Source organism: Amphiura filiformis, chromosome 16, assembly GCF_039555335.1.
Source record: "Amphiura filiformis chromosome 16, Afil_fr2py, whole genome shotgun sequence".
In the NCBI taxonomy this organism is placed as follows: Eukaryota; Metazoa; Echinodermata; class Ophiuroidea; order Amphilepidida; family Amphiuridae; genus Amphiura; species Amphiura filiformis.
The window spans coordinates 41,066,943-41,090,890 of record NC_092643.1 but is presented as its reverse complement, the minus strand read 5'-3'; the positions used below and the strand labels follow the sequence as shown (position 1 = coordinate 41,090,890).

Here is a 23,948-nt window from a genome sequence, read left to right as displayed (position 1 = left end):
AAAGCCAGTGCCCACTCACTCCCCCACCCCCACCCCCACCCCGTCAAAAAAATAAAAAGAAAAGTGCCTCTCTGACAAAAAATGAAAGAGTTAATCGGGAAGGCAAAGGAAAAGAAAAGGGATCAAATCAAGTCAAGTCAAGTCAAGCAATACTTTATTAGATCCACAAGGGAAATTACACTCATGGGTACTTATACAGAAAAGTGAAAAATACATACAATACACATAATTACCACAAAATATCTGAACACAGTATAAAAGATGAAGCTCTGTCAATGTAGTTAGAGTTGTAGAACGAAGGAGGCAAGATACCGGCTAGAAAAAGGCAAAGGACAAGCGCATCCGACCAGATCTGGGAATCAGCTGATATGGCCGATCGTGGAGTGGATGACCAGAGTCATCAAAACCGCACCCGAGAAAAAAAAAGTTTTCTCTTCTTCTTCTTTCTTTCTTCCTTCCTCCTTTCTTTCCCCCTCGCCAAAAAGCAGCGAGGGTGTTAGGGTTAAGGACCACTACATCCATCATTACTTTACTTTGAAATGAGACTTTTTCGTGCTGAAATTAGGCGCGTTGCATGAACTTCGACATGTCGTAAAATCAGCATATTTCCATGTAACACGTGCGTTTTACACGTGTCTTACCTATGATTATAGGTGTCCAAAATGTGAAATCGCTATGTCATTTTTATACGGAAAGTATCACACACATTTCAATGGACAATCTCTGTTTGTGAACATTGCGTATAAATGAAGTAAATTTTTAACACATCGCTGTGGATTTATTACAATGATTTGTTACAAACAAAAAGAATCATAATAATAGTTAGATTTTGCTTTTTATGTTTATTATCCTTGACTGTCTTTAACATAAATTTTTATTTGGAAATTAATATATTCTGTGCATTTTCAACGATGAATCTACGTTAATTTTGCACGTGCAAAATCTTCAAAACTGGCTAAATACGCAACCTCGCTTCGATACAGGAGAATGGTTATGAATAGATTGAAGTACGTCCGATCACTGCGTTTGGAAATCGCAATCTCTCTATTTATTTTTACGTTGACGTTTGTGGCAAATTTGAGAAATTATGATCCATTCAATTCATATGGTAAAATAAAAATTAAATTAAAATATTGCCCCGTTGTTATAGTTGTCTTATTTTTGCACAGCCTAACCCCCCCCAAATGGGTACTATCATGGACGTTACTACTTAATATGTTAACGACCCTTTTGCAATAATTTTTCATCACATTACCCCATTTTGACAAATTGGGCAAAAAATACCCCTGCTATTAGAATATCAAACATCGATCACCAAAGTTCCATATCATATCGTCACCCTACTACGATAAGTGCCAACTAATTTTCAAGTATGCAATTAAACATATTATTCACCAACCTTTGCACAAGAAGAAATGATAATGAGACTAATTAAAAGGAATAATCAGAAATGATTAGGTGGATTACGTAACTGGTGCATGCTTGAACCATAATGTTTGTACTGGTTCTCAAAATTACAAAAATAGCAATTATCGTAATTTAAAATAATATAAACTTCAATCAAGGAATCTAAATTACTACTTTCCTATCTTGAATATACTTACACGTACATTTTAACAAAAAAATCTATAGAGGCCCTGCATGAAATTATCGATTGGCTCCAAACAAAGGATTTGAGCCGGTGTCCTTCACCGTAGTTATGGCGGAGTGCAGTCCATTCAATCAAATGTTGTCATCAACCTATTTGATCGTAGTGCAGGGTTATGTGTGTGAGACGAACTGTCACGGTAGATTGCAATCATGCTTTTGTTGAATGCATTTGAGTAGTCCGCCATATTTACGGGATGATACGTCACATGCAAGGCCTCTATATTGGTATGCATTCATGATTTCACAAGAAAACCATAGTGATTGGTACCAATTTTAAACAGTAGAATATACAGCATGTCTCAAAAAAATTGTCCAAGTGAAAGACCCTCTTTGGCAATTAGAAAATACCGTTGTGACATGATGCTTACATCAACGTCAAGGGCGTAGTCTCAGCTCTCAAATACCGTTTGTTCTGTTCAATTTGCTAGTTTTTAATTTCGAGATATGTTTATTTAATAACGAAAGGGTAAAATCACAATTGTGCCACTTTTACCAGGAAGAGAGCTGTACATGTAAATCAATGATAGCTGATGTTGATGCGTCTAATTTCTCTCCCAACAAGTTCATTAACCTATAAGTTTGCGATATTTGTTTTGAGACAGGCTGTATAGCGTATCAGCAACAAGATCCAATTAGTACGGTTTTTGTTTTGTTTGTTTTGTTTGTTTTGTTTGTTTTGTTTGTTTTGTTTGTTTTGTTTGTTTTGTTTGTTTTGTTTGTTTTGTTTGTTTTGTTTGTTTGTTGGTGTATTTTTGTTTTTTTATGATTCTCCTTGACAATAGGCGGCACAAATATATATATATAATTATTTACATAAAATTAGAAGAAACAAATTATACCATGCTGAATCAGCATGGAATAATTAGTTTTTTCTAATTTTATGTATTCGCCACTTGCACGGTTCCGCCATTATGCACTATATGCGGGGAGAGCCTCGAACTGGCAGCATACATGAAAGGAAGAATTACGTAACCTTACACAGAATGTTATATGACTGGTTCAATTCCCATTCATGTATGCTGCCAGTTCGAGGCTCTCCCGCACATAGTGCATAATGGCGGAACCGTGCAAGTGGCGAATACATGCTCTCCGTCATATGATTGAGCACTCTTTTACACGAAAGAAGAATGCAACTTCATGTATAAAAATATTTACATTTTTCTTGGATAATATGTGCAAGTGAATATTTTAATAACATCGTTATCCATTGCTGGACTATTATGATTCGAGCCGCCTCTTGGACTTCTTACGTCTTTGGGGCGTCGTTGATGTGATCATGATGATGATGATGATAATAATAATAATAATAATAATAATAATAATAATAATAATAATAATAATAATAATAATAATAATAATAATAATAATAATAATAATAATAATAATAATAATAATAATAATAATAATAATAATAATAATAATAATAATAATAACTACAACAACAATCAAGTATAATTGGTGAAATATTACTGTGAAATACCAGCGTTGTTACAAGAAGTTAGTACATGTTCCACACAGTATGACACGTAATCTTATGCCCTCGAAAATTAGTGAAATTGAGAGGAGGAACGTTGTCAATATTTTGACAGGTGTAGGGGTCGTTAGGCTGAGTTCAATTAGAAGTATACTATTCGGGTATACGGTGCACGTTTTGCAGGTGCACACGTATAGCTTAAATCGAGCAAGGCAATTTCATAGTACCGGGTCACATAAGGCTACGATCACATAGAAGTAAATTATTCGGGTATACGGTGCACGTTTTGCAGGTGTACGCGTATAGCTTAAATCGAGCAAGGTAATTTCATAGTACCGGGTCACATACATTGTAAGAGGGCACTACTCGAAAAGACCCTATACTTGCGTATAGTATAGTTTAGTGGGAATCGTGCGTGTTCGATTTGAGTGCAGCGTATACCGTCCTAATTTTAAAACTAAACCATATGTGGGTAAATTCATTTGTTTTAATAGATTCACTATATAATTCTGCACATTATGACACCTCATTGAATGCAATGTGACCTCAAGAAGTAAAGTTACAAGCATTTAATTAGACGAAGAAAATTGGTAAACTGACCTACTCGCTATTCACTATACGAAATATGCTCATTCGATCAGACTGAGTTCACATAGTATACGCCTATATGAACTCAGCCTGATCGAATAGCTGAGTTCACATAGAATTATACGGTATACGGTATTCGCTATACGAAATACGCTCATTCGATCAGGCTGAGTTCATATAGGAGTATACTATGTGAACTCAGCCTGGTCAAATGAGCGTATTTCGTATAGCTAATAGCGAGTATACATTTAGAAGGTCAGTTTACCAATTTTTCGTTCTAATCAAATGCTTGTAACTTTACTTCTGGAGGTCACATTGCATTGATCTAATTCTGCACATTATGACACCTCATTGAATGCAATGTGACCTCAAGAAGTAAACTTACAAGCATTTGATTAGACGAAGAAAATTGGTTAACTGACCTATCATGCCTAGACTCGCTAATCGCTATACGAAATACGCTCATTCGATCAGGCTGAGTTCACATAGTATACTGATACTCCTATACGAACTCAGCCTGATCGAATGAGCGTATTTCGTATAGCGAATACCGTATACCGTATACTTCTATGTGAACTCAGCCTAAGGTGACTTGAAATATTAGACTGGTTCTATTTTGTAAATTATGTACTTATTTGTGCATCAAGCGACAAGGTCGCGTAAAAGCTGGCAACCAAAGTATTTTGGTTAATTCGGGTATGCTGAATTCAAAGATTTTGTTTGCCAAGCTACATTGGAACCCCGTGACCCTAAAAAGAACCCCTACATGCTCATACAGGGGGCAATAAATTAAACATGCTCCAAATTCAGTACAAAAACATGTTAAATTATTTGTCTAGGTCTAAGAATTACGCAAATGTAACATATTTGCGAGTAGAACATAATAGTTACAAAGTAAGCATACTGCAGTTACTGTCCGTTTTCCTATACACAATACACAGTGCTCTCACCATTGACGCGCGACCTTTACAAATAGTGTATGATAGAAGTATAGGCATTTGCCTAGTTAACATCACTGTGTGAAAAATAACCGGCCAATATTCAAAGTATTCTCCAAACTTCTAGACCTAAAATTACAGCTAGGTTAGATGTTCAGAAATAGTCGCACTTTGGTAAAATATGAGTGAGGGCAAGGCATAGCTAGCCAACTCCCCGTGTTAATTGAATGGAGATTTGACCGAAAATATTGGTAAACGGACCGCTCACTTCTGAAGGAAGCCACAAGAAAACGGTACAAGCTACATTTAAAGTATTCTCTGTCAATCATCATGATGAGTTTCTTATATAGTATTCCGAAATTGGGTACTGTAGGTGACTGACAAAGGGTCGCACTTTGATGATGAGTAAATGACAGTGAACATGAAAGTCAGCGCCCATAACCCAAGTTAGTAGCTAGTTAGTGGAGGCCGTCGCAGGACTGATTATTGATTATTGAAGTGCTTTATTTGGTCATGAGAGTGCGATTTAGGGCAAGACCGGGACACTTTTGGAGATCATCATCATCATCATCATCATCATCATCATCATCATCATCATCATCATCATCATCATCATCATCATCATCATCACTTTCTACATTTTTGCTAAACAACATACTGTTTTAATAAGAATTTTTTCTTAAAATGCATGTAACAACTATACTTATTGTTTAGAGCGTGATGAAATAAAACATCACGATTTTCATCACAAAACAAATATAATGCATCAGAAATCGTTTGTTTTAGAGAGTGATGATAAAATAAAACATCACGGTTTTCATCACGAAACAAAGTAATACATAAGAAATCAATTTTTCGTGAGTGATGAAATAAAACATCACGATTTTCATCACGAAACAAAGTAAAGGCCCGGTCACACTATGACGGACGACAAGCAACGAAAGGTGACGAACGTGAAAATCACAAAATGATGACGGCAAAGCGACGACAAAAAGAGGAAAAACAAGATTCGCTGACGAGTGGGAACGACCTTTAGCGACAACACGACGGCAAGGGACGAAAGGCTGCGGCAGGAAACGGAGACTAGCGACCAAAACGGACGTTGTCTGGGCGGTGAGTGACGAAGTCTTGACGGAGCCCGACAACAAGCAACGAGGTCAGACGGCTGGCAGCGGATTTGCTTGCGGCAAGGAACGGCAGCTGACGGTGGATTGCGGTGATGATGACGTGACTCAGCAGCCGACATCAAAGCCTGTGTGTGTGCGGGTCGTATAGTCCCCTTTGGCGTTCCAACTCTTCACAACGTTCTGATGATCCACTCAAAAATATCAATATCAATAATAATCAAAAATATTAACATCAATATCAACAATAATCAAAAATAGTAAAAATTAATATCAATAATAATCCAAACTATTAATATCTATATCAATAATATATCAATAATAAAATATTAACATAAATATCAATTATTATAATCAAAGATATTAATATCAATATCAATAATAATAACAAATACTACACATATCAAAAATAATCAAAGAAATTAATATAAATATCAATAGGAATCAAAATGTTAAAATCAATATTAATAATAATTAAAATTATTATATCAATATCAATATATCAATAATTATCAAAAATATTATCATCAATATCTATAATAATAAAAAATGTTAATATCAGTATCAATAATAATCACAAATATTAACATCAATATCAATAACAATATCAATAATAATCAGAAATATTAATATTTTTGATTATTATTGATATTATTTTCTTTTTATATGAAATTTAAAATTGCATCGTGCCGGGTAGTCTATTGAAATCGAACTGACGTCAAACATCGTACAAAAAGACTTGATTAGAATTTACAGTCACTCATTGTGAGTTGCCGTTAGTTGTCGCTGAGAATCCGTTAGCGACCGCAGACGGCCGAAATTATTCGTCGGGAAATTTTCAACATGTTGAAAATTTTGTGACGACAAAAAAGTAGTTGTGATTCCGTTCAAATTTCGTTGGAGACCGCAACCCTCATTTCTTTGACGTTTCCATACCGTGCGAAGCCGTCTCTAGTCGTTTTGAGGTCGTCACAATTTCGTTGGTAGTCGTTGTCAACGACCATAAAAAAGACTTGATTAATTTCTACAATCCTACAAATGCATATATCTATTTCATGAATCGCACAAAAAGTTTAAAATCGTTGACCATCGTTTAAATATCGTAACCCATCGCAGACCACCGTTTCAATGCCGCAGGTACTCGCAAACGATACTCGCAAACAATATCCGTCACTCTCCGGACAAAAGAGTCACTGTCGCACCAAGATCGTTACAATTTCGTTCCTTGCCGCAACGTGTCGTCAGGGTTCGAGATGTGACGTCGCTTGCCGTTGTTTATTCGTCAATGGTCGTTGACAACGACTACCAACGAAATTGTGGCGACCTCAAAACGACTAGAGACGGCTTCGCACGGTATGGAAACGTCAAAGAAATGAGGGTTGCGGTCTCCAACGAAATTTGAACGGAATCACAACTACCTTTTTGTCGTCACAAAATTTTCAACATGTTGAAAATTTCCCGACGAATAATTTCGGCTGTCTGCGGTCGCTGACGGATTCGTCAGCGACAACTAACGGCAACCCACGATGAGTGGCGGTAAATTCAAAATTGCAATTCGCAGCTTAACGTCGCTTGCCGTTCACCCCTATTCGTCACAGTGTGACCGGGCCTTAATATATTAAGAAATCGTTTATTTTAGAGCGTGATGAAATAAAACATCAAGATTTTCATCACAAAACAAAGTAATAGGCCTACAAAAGAAATAAATTTGTCGAGAGTGATTAAAAAACATCAAGATTTTCATCACGGAACAAAGAAATACATAAGACATCGCTTGTTTGATTGCAATCAACCGCGACAGTTCGTCTCACACACATAACAATAGAGCCCTTGCATGTGACGTATCATCCCGTAAATATGGCGGACTACTCAAATGCTTTCAGCAAAAGCATGATTGCAATCTACCGTGACAGTTCGTCTCACACACATAACCCTGCACTACGATCAAATAGGTTGCTGACAACATTTGATTGAATGGACTGCACGCCGCCATAATTACGGTGAAGGACACCGGTTCAAATTCTTTGTTTGGAGCATGGAGCCAATCAATAATTTCACGCACAGCCTCTATGCAAATTAGAGTTTACACACGCTGCAGCTGGGGTGATCGATCGAAGCTGGTTGCCGTTAGTGATCGAATGCATGAGCTTATTTGGTTTACTGAATCGATTTACTGGATTAATTTCCTGTTAACTGTTGCATTTTGAAGCCATCCCTTATGTGAACATTGTGTGCACCACAAATTTGACCATTTTAGTTTTAAAATCTGGATTCAAAGAAAGGAAAGACACAAAAGGCTACGCAAGCGATACCCTTTACACCATTCAAAAAATATATGCCCTTCCCAGGACATTTGATAACCTGAGCGCAAGAAGACCGTAAGTCCACTTGGCCCCTCAACATGAATACACTATTAAGATGCGTATAGTTTCGTATAGTTTGGTAATGTTTTATACATGTTCAGGGACCAAAACCAATCTTTCACAACCGTTCATGTTTTCACCCTGGAACATGTATTAAACATGATAAAACCCAAAGAAACTATACGTAACTTAGGTGTATACATGTTGAGGGGCCAAGTGGACTTACGGTCTTCTTGCGCTCAGGTCTTCATTTGATAATTCCATAGTTCTTATTCATTATTTAAAACCCCTTTTCACTACTAGTCTTGTCAAAACGTACAAACAAATTGAAAGAACACGTAGTCTTTCTTCTCTGTTATTCGTTCAACTTCCAGGTTTCCAAAGAATAGGTCCACATGGGCCAGAGTGCCTCTGAAAAAAAAGCAAAGAATCCAGAGAAGTATCAAGATGTTTAGGTAACGACCCTGTCACAGTTGTAGTATTCCAACAGATAAAACATAACTAGTGAGAACACGCCCTTAGATGAAAAATGGGCACATTAGATATGAAAACATGGACACGGGATGTTAATTTATATTGAGTCAGTGATGGTGATGAGAATCGCCTAAACATTCGCAAAAACAAGATAATATTTTTTTAATTCCAAAAAATGAATGCTGTATTTTTCTGGAATCATGACTAGTTGTTCATATAATGAACTCACATGCAAAGGAAGACACCAAACGCAATTAAGAACGCAACCAAGAAAGCGCAATGGGTAAACATGTTAGACTAATTTTACTTTTCAGTACTTTTATGGTACATGTTACTTTTTAGCAGTGTTATAGTGTTGTCATTAGGCTGTTCCATTTAACATCCACATTACCCCTGTGGAAGAATTTGGAAATATCTTCCCCAGGGAGTATGTTTTTCAAATGTAATTGGCAAAGGTGAATCATTTTGCAACCCATACTCCCCCTGTATTATAGCTTTACTTATATCTTCCACAGCTGGAGTGAGTATTTCAAATAGAAGTTATCCAACTGTCTATTCTACTTGAAACTCAAACTCCCTCTGTGGAAGACATTGGCTAAATCTTCCACAGGGGTTGTGTGGATTTTAAATGGAATATCATTTGCATTACCTCATGTACGTTGTAGTCAATCGATAGAGGTCCTCTTCTTCAAGAAGCCGATTCCCACTCGCCATCATAACTTTGTATAATTCTTGGTACATTAATGGAAAAATAACCCAAAATCCATTCTCAATTTGAAAGTCAACATATAGCGAGTCAAAGTTGACCAACGTTGTGTTTATTGTGGGGTCAGATTGAAAACGTTGAATGACTGTTTCTTTGAATATCCCATCAGTTAAGTAGCCATCAACAAAAAGTTGCTCAACGGTGTAGTAATAAGGAGAACCATACGAAACATTGTGATTTTCGATAACTTCGTAGTAAACCATATCCATCAATAAGTAGACAATATCGTATTTAAAGTCATTATACACTTGCACTATTTGATAGTTCAATGTATCATATTCATCCGGATATGCTTCTGAAAGTTTAACGCCAGATTCATTCGTCACGTCGGCTAGCCAGTTATTGATGTAAATCTCGATAATAGTACGGAAAGACCATTCAATCATGTTTACACTATTATCCCTGTGTGTAATATTAAAAATGTTTAATACATGTTAGTGATTAAATGATATAAAAGGTATAAAAATATATTTTTATCACCCGCAACATAATTTCTTTTTTCTTTCTTTCTTTCTTTCTTTCTTTCTTTCTTTCTTTCTTTCTTTCTTTCTTTCTTTCTTTCTTTCTTTCTTTCTTTCTTTCTTTCTTTCTTTCTTTCTTTCTTTCTTTCTTTCTTTCCTTCTTTCCTTCTTTCTTTCTTTCTTTTCTTTCTTATTTATGTCCACATTTACTCGGTAATTAAAGGTCAAAACCGATTTAAGCGAACTGTTAACATAGTTAACTTACAATGTTTTGTGATTAAATGCCGTCCTTTCATAAGGGTTTTCAGTGAGAAGCCACGTATATGGTTCCCGAGATGAAGGAAACGTTGACTGAGACAACGATAATTTGTACTTTGTCTCTTTACATGTGTCATAACAGTTGCACAAGTCATTTTTGTTTGCTTGGAAATACGCTAGGATTAACAGAAACGTAAAAAACGTATAAACTATTTTTACGTTCATAAAAGGTGTCTCAATACAGCCTGTCTCAAAACAAATTGTGCAAGTGATAAGCGCCCTCTGTGGTAATTAGAAAATATCGTTGTGACATGATACTTATATCAACGTCAAGGGCGCAGCCTTAGCTCTCAAATGCCGTTTGTTCTGTTCTATTTGCTTGTTTTAATCTCGAGATATGTTTCATTAACAACGAAAGGGTAAAATCACAACTGTATCACAACTAATGCACTCATCCCTTCGGGGCTCGTGCATTATACGCATCAACATCAGCGCTCGTGCATTATTTTGTCTAATTTCTCTCCCAACAAGTAATACGCGTTCATTAACCTATATGTGTGCAATATTTGTTTGTCTTTTAACATGTCTTGAGTGACAAAGATAACAGTATTTACCACGATAAAATCATTGACATGCATATGTATTTAATTTTACAGCAGAATGTGTTATCTTTATTTATCTTTTAATCTGTTTTAAGTGGAAAAAGAGAATCATTATACCTGTATCATGATAAAACAGTAAAAAAACAGTAAAAGCAAGTTTGTATTGTTGTGTAATTGATGCATTATTTAACGAATGAACTCTTGATAAACTTGATGCTATCACTGATTTACATGACTGTACAGCCCTCTTCCCTAGTAAAAGAGGCACAATTGTGATTTTACCATTTCGTCATTAACTAAACATATCTCGAGATTGAATGAAACAAGCAAATTGAACAGAACAAAAGGTATTTGAGAGCTAAGATTACGCCCCTGACGTTGATGTAAGCATTCTGTCACAACGATATTTTTAATTGTCAATGAGGGCGCTTTTCACTTGCACAATTTTTTTTTTTTTAGACAGGCTGTATATGCAGTGGAATCAGTAACGTCTTGGGTAATAATATTTTACTTGTTTTCTTTACTAGTTCGGGAACAAACGCTATGCCAAATTAATTAAATCTTCCAGAAAACGAGTTAGGCCAATTTCGACATTTTTGTGATATCAAGCTTACATCGCGTAAAGTTGACTTTCAGGGTTAACAATTGCGTTTTTGCCTTTCAGAAAAATATAAGGGGGTCATTGGGTAAATTTGATATGCAGTAGAGTCAGTAATCTTGGCTAACAGTAAAACTTTACTTGGTGTTTTTTCCTAGATCAGGTTCAATTGTGGCCAGAACATTGATGTTGACCCTGTAGGTCAAAATTTGACTTCCAAGAGCAAACAGTGACGGTGCATCGTATTGTGAATCGAGAGCATTACTTACCGACTGCTTTGTGAAAACATTCTATCAATTCTCGAGGTTCACAATATGGGGCGTCACCTGTGACAGAAATATGTATTGACAAACACAACTCGTCATCTTTATGCACAAATATTTATTAAGTATTTTTCTGGTTTTCAAGACAATCAAATGTTCCATTTACAAGAAGCAAACTTTTCAATGCGAATCAAAACTGATCATTATACTGCATATACTACTGTACCTGGCATATAAAACGTCCTACAACTGCAGTTTGAAACAACGACATCGGTTTCGCATTCCAGAAAACACTTTGACTTGGTGAACTTTCCAGAAAAATACTTGAGTTCTTGTATATCGTCATCGACACATGATCCGTAAGGTACTGGTAGACGTTCGATCTATAATATTTTAAATTCAAAAACGAATAATATTGTAACCTTCGTCATTTGGATGTTTGTTGTGTGTCTTCGACCCATTGCCCTTCCCTGTATTTTGAATGCTAAACTTTAACATCGTATCAGCAGGATAATTATGCAACGAATTTGACGTCGGGCAGGCATAAGAGGGATATAAGTTGCGAGGACAAAATTCATTATATTAATTTTGACACAGTGGTTCTGAAAACTATAAGTTTTTTGGTTGATTGTCGAAAATAATTCACTGTTTTATGAATTTCGCCATCTTTGCCACTAATTTCATCTTCAGATGATCACTGCGATCAACCTTTCCAGCTGGATTGTCCGGGCTTTTCGTATCCCTCAGTGCGCTATAGAATCTGACAAGAATAATATCCAAAATTTTTCAACGCACGTTTATATGGAGCAAGGTAAACAGGCATATTACTTTGGGGCGACGGTAATGACGAGCGTGGGGGCACTGTGAATATATACAAGTTATTCAAACACTATATTACCTCAGTTGTTTCTATCCGAATGGATGTATGTTTACCAATATCTAGTTCTATTCCATAATCTTTCATATTTGGTACTTCGTTTTTTCCGTGGATTAACACGTAGAAGCCGGTATTTTGGTTTGGTGCGGCGATGTGCTGCCATTCTTCGGCGTCAAGTATTACACTAAGACCTTGCAGTTTTCCTAAAAATGCGATGGTATTGGGAAAATTTACCATACACATTTAACACCATTTAAACCCCTTTAAAACTAAACTAATCCTCGTTACTCCTTATAGAATTGTTGCTCTCACAGACTATTACAGACCATGTATCAACAGTCAAAGTCCCCGTGTATTGTATAGTGTGAATTCTCGCATATTCATGAGGGCCGATTGTTCGATCGTGCCGTGTCTAACAATCACACCAGCGCTGCGTGCCTCCGCGTATACGCAATAGAGAGTTGCGTGCTTTCGCGATTACGCGATAGACCGTGAAAATACGCGGTAATTACGTAGCAGTCTCGCCTGTCGCATTTCATGGAACAATCGGCCCTCATTATCGGGTGATGCTGAGACTTTGACTGGTTGTACGGGCTCTGTTTTCTCTCTCCTCTGTGGTTGCTCTATCATTCGTGGGCTTTGAAAATGGTAAAAATATACTACATAGTAACCATAGAAACTACGTCGCCTATTCGCGAGCGGATTAACAATTCGATAGGCGTAGATCCGGGGGGGGGGATAAATCCCCAATATTTTGCCAGGGGGTGGTCCATACAATCATCCCCCCTACCCCAATGTTGAGGCATGTATGTCGGTTTCTAACCAAATTAACCTTATATTTGGCCATTTTAGCCCCCAAAGTACAAATGTGTACAAATCTTCACGCGAATTTATTCCACTTTTGCACCATATATCATCAGTTTAGCTTCAAAATGACAACATTTTTCGCGCGCTTTGCGCGCATTTGTACAATAAACTTATTTTGTCGCCAAAATGTGCTGGATTCACTATCCTTCAAGAATTTTTTTCCAACCCCATCTCCCCCAATGTCAAAAAGAAATCTACGCCACTGAACAATTCTGACAGTTTCTTGATAACTAAAACAAACAGGCAGTAACATTGAGGTATCATTCGTGTCTTTCAGTGTTTACACAATCAGTTTGTCTTTCAATTCAATGTTCTGTTTATTGTTGTTTTGTTGCTCCTACCTGGTGTTTTACTCATCCATGGTGAGTCAAATGTAAAACACACTCCATTATTGGTGACGATGGTAGTAAAATTTTGTGGCCCACAATCCTCTCCGTCGAATCGACACCTTTGAAAACAAAATATTCGTGGAAGTGCAGAAATTAGCAGAATATTGTTGTTTAGTAAAGTAGGTAATGGGGCTACGCATCCAGCACAGGCGCATCCAGCACAGGAACAAATAAACACAATGGGGAACGATTGCTTGCTACAAGAGGAAACTGAATACAATTAATAATAAAGAAAGAACCGCTTACCAACCCAAGGTGTTGCAATTAAACAAGACAACAAAAAAGCCCACAAATCATGACCCGTACACAAACCAATTTGAAAAAAAAGCAAGGGAATGTGCCGGCATGGGATTCGAGCCCACGTCTTTCCGATCTCTATACGGATGCCCCATCCACTAGGCTACCAGGTCCTACTGATGGACGGTGGTTAAATCTGGCTACTATAGTAAGCAGTCTAGATCATGCAACTACACACACTAATATTACGCAAGATAGTGCATGAGATCTTTGGGCTATTCCAGAAATTAACGGCACCTACCCTAAAGAAGACATGGGATTCCCAATAAGTTTGAGTTTTCCCATGTCTTCTTTAGGGGTAAAAAGCCGTCCTCAGCAATTGCGAGCACCGACATGCGAGGGGGATATACACCCACACACACACCCCCACACACACATTTGAACATGAGAGTCCGTGATCATTATTTTTAGAATCTAATTAAATATTCATAGCTGATTGATCATTGATTATCGGTTATCGACTATCGATTAACACCATCTCAAACGCTGCTTACCAGCGTGCCAAGGTAAGACTGTGATGAAATCCGTAGGCATGATACTCTATGTACTACTGCTGGCTATGATCTCTCCTTTGTTTTTTCTTATTTCATTTGTCTTATGATTTACGAGGTCAGATCTTAAAAAAGATTAAGATTTTCCCATGTCTTCTTTAGGGGGAGAGCCAAAAATATCTGGATGCGCCCATTACTGATGCTTATTCGTTTCCCCAGCATAGTGTGTCGGTTGGGATTTGTGTTTATTTGTTGTCTTGTTTAATTCTTTCTTATTATTATTTAGTTTATGGGAAGGAAGACTTCAACATAAAGATATCAATTGATAATGACCAACATTAGGACACAATCAATTTCTACACGGAATGACCACTTACGATTTTATTGTAGTTTCCTTCGTATGTGTGTTATTTAATAGGAAGTTATACAATGAAACATTCCCCGGATAAACATCTGGTACCTCTATGCTAGAGTGACCGGCGAGCGTCAGCTGCGGAAACATGGCTTTTAATTGCTTAATACCAACAGTGAGAAGATTCCATAAAGTTCCATATTTCTTGATGAGATTATCCATTCTGTACCAAAATAATGACCGTGGTTAACGCGGCTGTGTACTCTAGACATTGTTTCTTTCTCAAAATTGAGTTTTTTTGATATGTTTGTACTTTGTTATGTTTTTATAAATACAAGGAATGAAAATCCAGATTTGTAAACTCCAACTGCAATATTTTAAGGATTTTATTTCACTATTCCACTCGTGTTTGAAATTGAAAAGGAAAGAAAATCTTTGTTGTACCAGCAGGGTACACGCGCGCAATTTGTTAACGCACAAATACGCTACGCATATGCGACGCTTATCTACATGCGCGGCGCATCTTATGGAAGCACCGCGGAAGCACTGATTTCACAAAAACCTAGCGGTCAAATGGCTCCGTTTTAGCTGATAAAATGTGGGTTTTTTCAAGGTCTTTCCCCCGATTTAAATATCAAGTTATGAATGGATTTCGCTCAAACTTCTCAAGGGGCTGTGGATTTACTCGATGTTCACGTAATATAAGGTACAAAAACGAAAACTGCCGCATTCTCCTGTGAGATTCGATGAAAGTGCAAAATGTGACCACTTTAAACTTCAACGGCCATTATTTCAATGTTCATTTTCTCGGTAAAATGACGATTTAGGTACACGATAACTCAATAAATACAGCATCTATAGGTAAGCAAATATGATCATCGTAAAAAGCATGATATACTCAAGAAACGGTTTTCTCATTTTTTTATATTTTGGTCTATTTCCGATTTTAGGCATGATTTTGTGCAAATAGGCGTTTGTGAATTTTAAAAAGTTCAATTTGATGCCTTATATGGTCAATATCTCAAAAAATAAGGCCAATATCAAAAAAATTAAAAAAACACGTTTTTGGAATGGAGCCTCAAGATTGAGCTAAAAACAAAACAAAATATTTTGGAAAGAGTGTTTTTTGTTATGATGTACCTAACAAATATTGCCAAAAACTCACTTTTTGTGATTTTCTTCATAATTGTTGTTTTTACCCCAAATCTGTATTTATATTAAGATTTATTGATGTCTTGCCTTCATAAAAATGTATACTTTTATATGTCTTGCGCGAATAATTACAAAGTTATTGCACTTTTACTACATGCATGTCTGAGAGTACACAGCCTCCTTAAAATGGGTAATATTGGAAGTTATGAGTGATTATTGCCAGTGGCGTAGCCAGCACTTCTTTAGAGGGTGGACAAAGGGGAGGGGGCAAGGCAACTTTCAAGGGGGCAAATTTGACGAAAATGGTCAAAATGGGCTAAAAAGTACAAAAAAGCATAGCACAGGGGGCAAGACTTCTCACAGGGGGAGCAGCTACCCCCTTTGCCCACTGGCTACTCACTGATTATTACACAAGTAATAACCAAATATGTTTTTGTATAAAAATAAAATGATGACGACGAAAGCAAAGACTGTAATGAAGAAAATGTAGAAAAGCTTTTTAGACGTCTGTGTTACGATAAAATATTATATATTTGACAGAAAGACATACCTGAACATGTTGGTGTTACAGAATGTTACAGATGGAAATTCGAGCTCATCTTTAGGAATGTAGGACAGCTTGGTGCTAGTTGGTCGATTGATGAATTTCTGTGTAGAGTTAACTATTTGAAACATCAATCCTGCTAATGCTAAAAGAACGACAAGTAACCAGGCACTTCTGTAATTAAAGAGAAAATGAACCAATTAAAATTTTAAATTGCAACGTTGTGAAATTAACTGACTTATGCCCTTTAATAAACAGTTCAACTGGAACTGTCTGCATGGAAAATAAAGGACGAGGAGTCCAAAATGAACTTGGAGATCCAAAATACAGTGTGAACAATAATTACATGGACATAGGCTGGTTAGTGGAAGGAGGCAGAAACTGCTGCGCAAGACTGAAGAAGTTGGGCTGATCTCACATGTGAGATTTAGAACCAACAGCCAATAGCCGCATCTCCTAGCTCGGACTAGAAATAAGACTCGGTGGTCCAAGATTGAGCTACTGTGACATGCAAAATCATCCATCCATCATAAAGTACAACTTTTGATTTCGTTCCTTCGTTCCGTCAGATCACACGGCCTTGTTGTGAATGTTCTCAGAATGAACTTTGTAAGCCACAAGAGATAAATTCTCCCCCATTTCATCCGACATAATGGAATGCCATTCCTGAAACATGTTGTGTCTAAGTAGATCATGCAGTCATGTGATGTAAACCGCTATCTTGACGCCAACCTGTCAGCAGTACCAAGGTTTAAATAAAGAATGTAATTAGCTTTGACATAACATGAATATGAAGCCAGGTGATTCAAACTATTATTGCTATATAGCGCATAAGATCGTACGGTTGTCTCCTCGCTGCGAGTAGATGGTTAATCTGACATAAACAAAATACCTAAACAGAAATGATCTCTTTTTATATAATACTTGAAGCAATATTTTAACATTTCAAAGATTTGTATTAGTGTTTGTGTTAGTTTTTACTGTCAGATATGTCCCCTTAACATTTGGAGCCGCAGAAAAAATTAAATCGGTAATTAATTCCAGTACCTATGCATGTTATTGCTTGAAGAAAGTTGAAGTTGTTTATTTTAGAGCATGTTGTAAATTGGTGTCAAAATTGGTGTCAAATTGAAAACTCAAATAAAAACATAATTATATATTTAAGTTTTGCTGGTAAATAATGATTCCAACATTCATGAAAAAGTGACAAAAGTTACAACCTTGGGAATAGCTCTTGGAACCCTTGCGTGTAAAGTACGTGAAAGTGTCAACCCCCTCTCCCCCATCCAATGTTGTTGAGAAATGCCAATGTCTTCACCGGTTTCCCAATGTGTTCGAACATTGATTGATTGGGTGAGGGGAAGGGTAAATCATTGTTGTAGATGTCATGTTTGTTCTCAAGCACATACGTTATTGTATTCTGCACGGAATTTCGACAGAGTATGCCAAGCGTTCTAAGTTTTTTTTTCAAGATTGTAGTAATTTATTTTCCTGATTCAGTGATACATAATAATTCTTGACAAAAAAATACAGTTTTGTTTGATATTACCGAAAAAGGGGTAATATAAGAAAAGTCGTATCTAAATAAATAAACACCGGGCATTGCTTACAGTACCTACTAATTTGTACATATTTGGGGCGTTACAGATTCGATATAATGACACGAGTATATCTACTGAAAATGGCGACTTACCTGTGTGTGAAATTACCTTTCCTTCCTACATATTTTAGACCACCAAAGCTTGTCTCTTGCGTAAATGCATCCAATCGATGTGCGAAATTAAGATCCACTTCTGGTTCATCGGCCATGTCGATTTGGAATGAATTTTGAACATTAATTGTATTCTGTTAATCATTCCATAAAATATGTGTGGTATTCAACCTGAGACTACTTGCACTATGTTTTGAGCCTTTTTGAGTGACAATTGCTTTGATTTGCCTCATCAGTCCAAGGAATATAAGAGGATCGAAAGCAATCACTGACAATAATGAATCGTGTTAGTCATTTGGACGCTTCTATTCATCAGGTACCCCGCGAGTTCTACTAATTTCTACGTAAGAATCACATCTTTGCATCACATCATAATTGTTTAAATGTTCGATTATCCAAAAGTGCAACACTAATGTCTGGAGAGACTATAAATTCTGTTTAAATAGATTCATGGCTAATAAGCGAAAAAAATCCATTAAGAGGTATTTGGATAAGTAGATATTAGCATACCAGTTATATGAACACAGCCAAATTAAAAAGTCGCCACTAGTTCCAACCCCATTTAATCAGAGTCTGATGAGTTTATGGCAAAATAATTCGTATAATAATTTTCTATACACTTTCCTTCGAAGGTTGATACCAAATTTGATATCAAAAGTTTAATCTTTGTGAGCATAGGAACCGTTGTTTGGAAATTCGTGCAATTTAAAAAATGACAAATTACGAATTGACCACGCTAAAGCCAATGCATGGTATCAGCTTATTATGTGGCCCTAAGCAACCCGTACAGGAATCATTGTACGCTTTCCTGTGCACAATTAAAAGAGCGGGGTATTTGCATTTTGACATGCATGGGTAAACCTTTAATGACAATGAAATTAGACCTCTCAAATGCGTATAGATGTGTAGATGTTGATTAACCTGCCGGCTTATTCAGGCGACGTAAGTATTGGCACTCACGCTAGGTCTGCCTCGTGATACAATTCCCTTTAAAATTGCTCGAATTTCCAAACAATGGTTCCTATGCTCACGATGATTAAACTTTTGATATCAAATTTGGTATCATCCTTCGAAGGAAAGTGTATAGAAAATTATTATAGAAATTATTTTGCCATAAACTCATTAGACTCTCATTAAATGGGGATGGAACTAGTGGCTAGTTTTTAATTTGGCTGTGTTTATTAAGCACTCAGAACGCAACTGACAGCTCTCTATTGTTATAGTCAGGTCTATGACAAACAAATACATTGTATGATAGAAGGTTCACTTAATGTTCAATGCATTGGTTTTATTATTGCTTCAACTAGACTAATATATTATTAGTATTTTTGCCATTTCGGTTGCCATTACAAACGGCCTTGAAAGATTCCTAGCGATGAGCTGATTAATGTTTTAACATTAATCCACATGCGAGCGATAATATTTTTAAAACAAATGAACTTTGTAGAGTTAAAGAAAAAAATAACGAAACGATCCATCTAACTATCTGGTCGCCATGCTCTAATGACAAAGATATTGCCCATTTTCAATTGCAATCACTTGAAAATATATAATGTTAGTTGCATGTCTACGTGATGGTTTGAAATTAAGCCAAGACCCGGTAAATTTTTAAGGACTGGGGTATGGGCAACCTTATAGTACAGGTAACTGGAGAGGGGAAGCAATGAGTTACCCCCAAATCCCAGCGGCAGGTAGTGACTGGGTCATCAAGTGCGAATATGTATTTATTTAGGTTCATGTTTGTTTTAAATTTTGGGACTTTTTCCCATTGTTCATTGTTAATACAGTTCTTTGTCACATACCTACGTTACCATTCGCTTGGATGATTTACTAATATTGTATATATTGTGACTGCAAGTTGGCGTTTTCAATGCGTTCTAAGCTTACCATGAAATTAACGCTGATATCTGGACAAGCTCCTTTTAAAATTTATGTCTGATCGTCGGCTTTTGCAGGCAACAGAATGGAATGCAGATTGGCTCAGGATAGATGTCGTATTCGTCTAGCACTTATAGACTGTTGTACAGTGCTTAATATTAGCGCTGTAGGGAAGAGACTGAGTTGCACTTGGATATGTAATTGCTGAGAAAACTGGATTTTAGAGGACAAGTTTATAATTATGTCTTTTATACGCTTTTATAATAAGTTTTTGACCAAATTCAGCTCAAAATGCTCAAGGTCACGACATTTTCGGCAAAAAAGGCAATTTTATTGTTTTCTTATGACCTCACCTGAGGGGCACAAAAGGTACCGATGACCAAACTTCCTTGCCAAAACTTGCTTGCCCCCCAAATCGGAATCAACTGACATTTTGGAAAAAGATAATTGCGTGGCTATCTACGCAAATACATGTATATCATAAAAAGAGGATGCTAGAATCACAAAATACTCCACAAAATACTCAAAATCCCGACCCAATGATGTGTTCTCGATATCTTTAATACAGGATAAATAGTTTTCTTAGGCACATTAACGAGGTTCTTTAAAGTCTAACTATAATTTATTATAAAAGTGCACACCAATTGTGTATAAACGGTACAGAAGCTTATATATAATAGTCGTGTTCTTCAATGTTTACTCAATCAATTTCGTTTTCGCTTGCATATTAGTAATGTTCAATTAATTACGAATTGACCATAGTCGTAAAGGCAAAATAAAACTTGCATAAGCAGTGGCTCCGGAACCGGAACCGGGGTGGCCTGGGGGCCCGGCCCCCCCAAAAATTTTGGTGGGGGGCCTAAGTACCCCAGCCCCCCCCCCCCCCCTATAATCTGAGGTAACATTCATAATTTTAGGGTAATATTTATAATTTTAAGGTAATATTCATAATTTTAAGAATACTGGCCCTAAGGAGGATCATAGAAGGAGTGAAGGCTAAAAATCTGCCTGCAATAATAACCTTCATAGACTTCAGGAAAGCCTTTGATACCATTCATAGAGGAAAGATGCTGCAAATTTTCAAGGCCTATGGAATCCCTATTCAACTTGTGGAAGGCATAGCAAGGATGTATGAAAATACCAAGGCAAAAGTAGTTTCACCAGATGGATAAACTGAACCGTTTGATATTCTTGCTGGTGTACTGCAAGGAGACACCCTTGCCCCATACCTCTTTGTGGTGGTATTGGACTATGCATTGAGGGAGGCAGTTGAAGGCAAAGAAGAGCAGCTTGGATAAGTAGATATTGAAGGCAAAGAAGAGCAGCTTGGATAAGTAGATAGAAGGCAAAGAAGAGCAGCTTGAATAAGTAGCTCTTGTGCTCTTGTAGCTCTCCAGCTATGCTGGAGAAGAGAAGAAGTAGACGGATCGGACCTGAAGTGCTAACAGATTTAGACTTTGCAGACGACATAGCCCTATTGTCTGAGGAAATCCACCAAGCACAAGAGCTACTGCAAAAGGTTGAATCATCTGTTGGAAAAGTAGGTATGCTAATATCTACTTATCCAAATACCTCTTAATGGATTTTTTTCGCTTATTAGCCTGAATCTATTTAAACAGAATTTATAGTCAATCCAAATATTAGTGTTGCACTTTTGGATAATCGAACATTTAAACAATTATGATGTGATGCAAAACATGGTAGACCACCTCTAACATACGTGGATGTATTGAAACAGGACACTGGACTGGATGTTATGGATTTGGGAACGGCCATGCAGAACAGAAGGGTTTGGCGCGCTGTTGTAGTTCGAGGACACCACTCATCTTAAGCAAGTAAGCAAGGTAATATTCATAATTTTAGGTATAATTCATGTAAAAATGTATGCATTTCAAAAACTTCTGCGCTTCTGCGCATTTCAAAACCTTCTGCGCGGGAGGGCGACACCTCCTCACGCACCCACCCCTTCAGCGTTTCGTGTTCCGGAGCAGGCCCGAAATTTGCTCCCCCCCCCCCACAATATTCACAATTTTCCGGAGCCTCTAATAAGATAATTGCAGCAAGTGTAATGTCACTTATATCTGCACGTGAAATATCGAGCAATACAGGATGTGAGAGGTATCTACTATGGACAAAATCGAGGCTTGGTCACTGTTTGGCAATATCAACCACTATTAATGTATGACCCACATATTTGTTGACAAAATTAAAATACTAAAACATGAATAGGTAGTCAATTTTGTTCAATTTACAATGTCAGACGTCATTGCATTCGGTTTAGAGGTAGTTGACATCAAGTGATAAACAAAAATGCATGAATCATCATGATATATAGACAATTGAACCGGAGTAAATTTTAAACTTGATAATTTTTAGTTTGACCTGTCTAGAATGTATCGTTCTTGAAATATTTCCAAAAACGTCAAAGGTCAAGTTTTGGCTCTATGGGGTCAAAAACATGAAAAAGCCACCCTGGTAATGAATCAAAATAGGTTAAAGTCAACAAAACGTTTCTTGACAGAAACAGATAAAAAATGGTGCTTATTAAAAACTAATTAAAATTAATCGATCTCTTACACGTGTGGTAGACTTCCAAAATCGAACTTTACTAATCATGAACAAACCAAATTTTATTGTTAGTTTTACTGTTTGTTACTTTGAATATTGAGTTTAGTGTTATTTATTTCACGAATCATAACAGATAATAGAGAGATTGCGAAGAGGCATTCACTGCAAACGCCATTACGAACTTCTGTTGCCCGTCCAAAACAGACAATTCATACCGCATTATGCCGTGTTTTTTGTTTAGTGGTGTGCAGTCCCACTGACCTAACATCATTCAAATATTAAAAACGTTTTACGTATATTTGTTTTTAGACGGACAATATGAAACTGAAAATGTTGACCTCAGTACAAACACAAGCGGCTACGGGACGCTAGGTAACCTCGGTATTTTCTTGTCAACCTAATCCTAACCCTAACCCCCCAATTAGATGTCGATTGACAGGATAGCGGTCAACGGACTACTGCTTATTCACAACCTCAATAATAAACGCGATGCGTGCGATCCAATCATATTGTATTATTTGCGAAAACGAGAACGCAAATCGAGGTCATTAATATCTCACAATTGACCGCAAAATGCGTAATTGTTCCAATGTCGCACACAATTGACCTCCGCGTGCGCCGTATTGTGCGTCCAACAAACTGCGCGCCCGCTGGCTGCCGTATTTGTATTACGCGCAACCATATTTGCAAAAATGTAAAAATTCTTTTCAGGAAAATTTTGTGTTATTTTGTAAAGTTAAAAGATCAAAGTGACGGTTATGAATGAGGTTAATAACTTTGCATCAGTAATATGTCGGGCAGGTACAATTACCGAATAGGGTGCAACTTGCTAGACTTGAGTCCAGTCCTCGTTTACGGAGTTTAGGGTTAGGGTTTAGAGTTGGGGTAGGGCAGTAAATGGATCTACTATAGTTGTAAATTGTTGCTTTAGTGTGCATTCGCATGTAACATCATAATAATGACATTTAAATCCACAATGATGCATGTTCCTGTATTGTATTCGTATTACGCGGGCTTTGGATGTCGACTCATTATCCCATGATCCACTGCGTATTTTGGCCTCGACCCAGCGACCGCTGGAGGCGCATCGTATTATGAAACGCGAGAATTGAATTTCTTATTCCTTTAATGTGAGGCAGAAATTTCAACAGTGTATTTTAATCTTTGCTCCAGTGGGTATGTTTTTCGAGAAATCCTTACACATGAGTCTATGTTTTTTAAAAGCTTAAAATGAGTTCACAATAAAAGTTTATTATGTTTTTC

General features: G+C 36.9%; 1 long non-coding RNA gene across 1 annotated transcript; it reads right to left on the bottom strand.

Annotated features, from left to right (window-relative positions):
* Positions 1-13,643: 13,643 nt before the first annotated feature.
* On the bottom strand, positions 13,644-16,639 carry LOC140136606 (uncharacterized). The gene is made up of 3 exons (XR_011856704.1): positions 16,535-16,639; positions 14,858-15,055; positions 13,644-13,751 (listed from the first exon to the last, which is right to left on the bottom strand). It is a non-coding gene; the product is annotated as an uncharacterized lncRNA (long non-coding RNA).
* Positions 16,640-23,948: the final 7,309 nt, after the last annotated feature.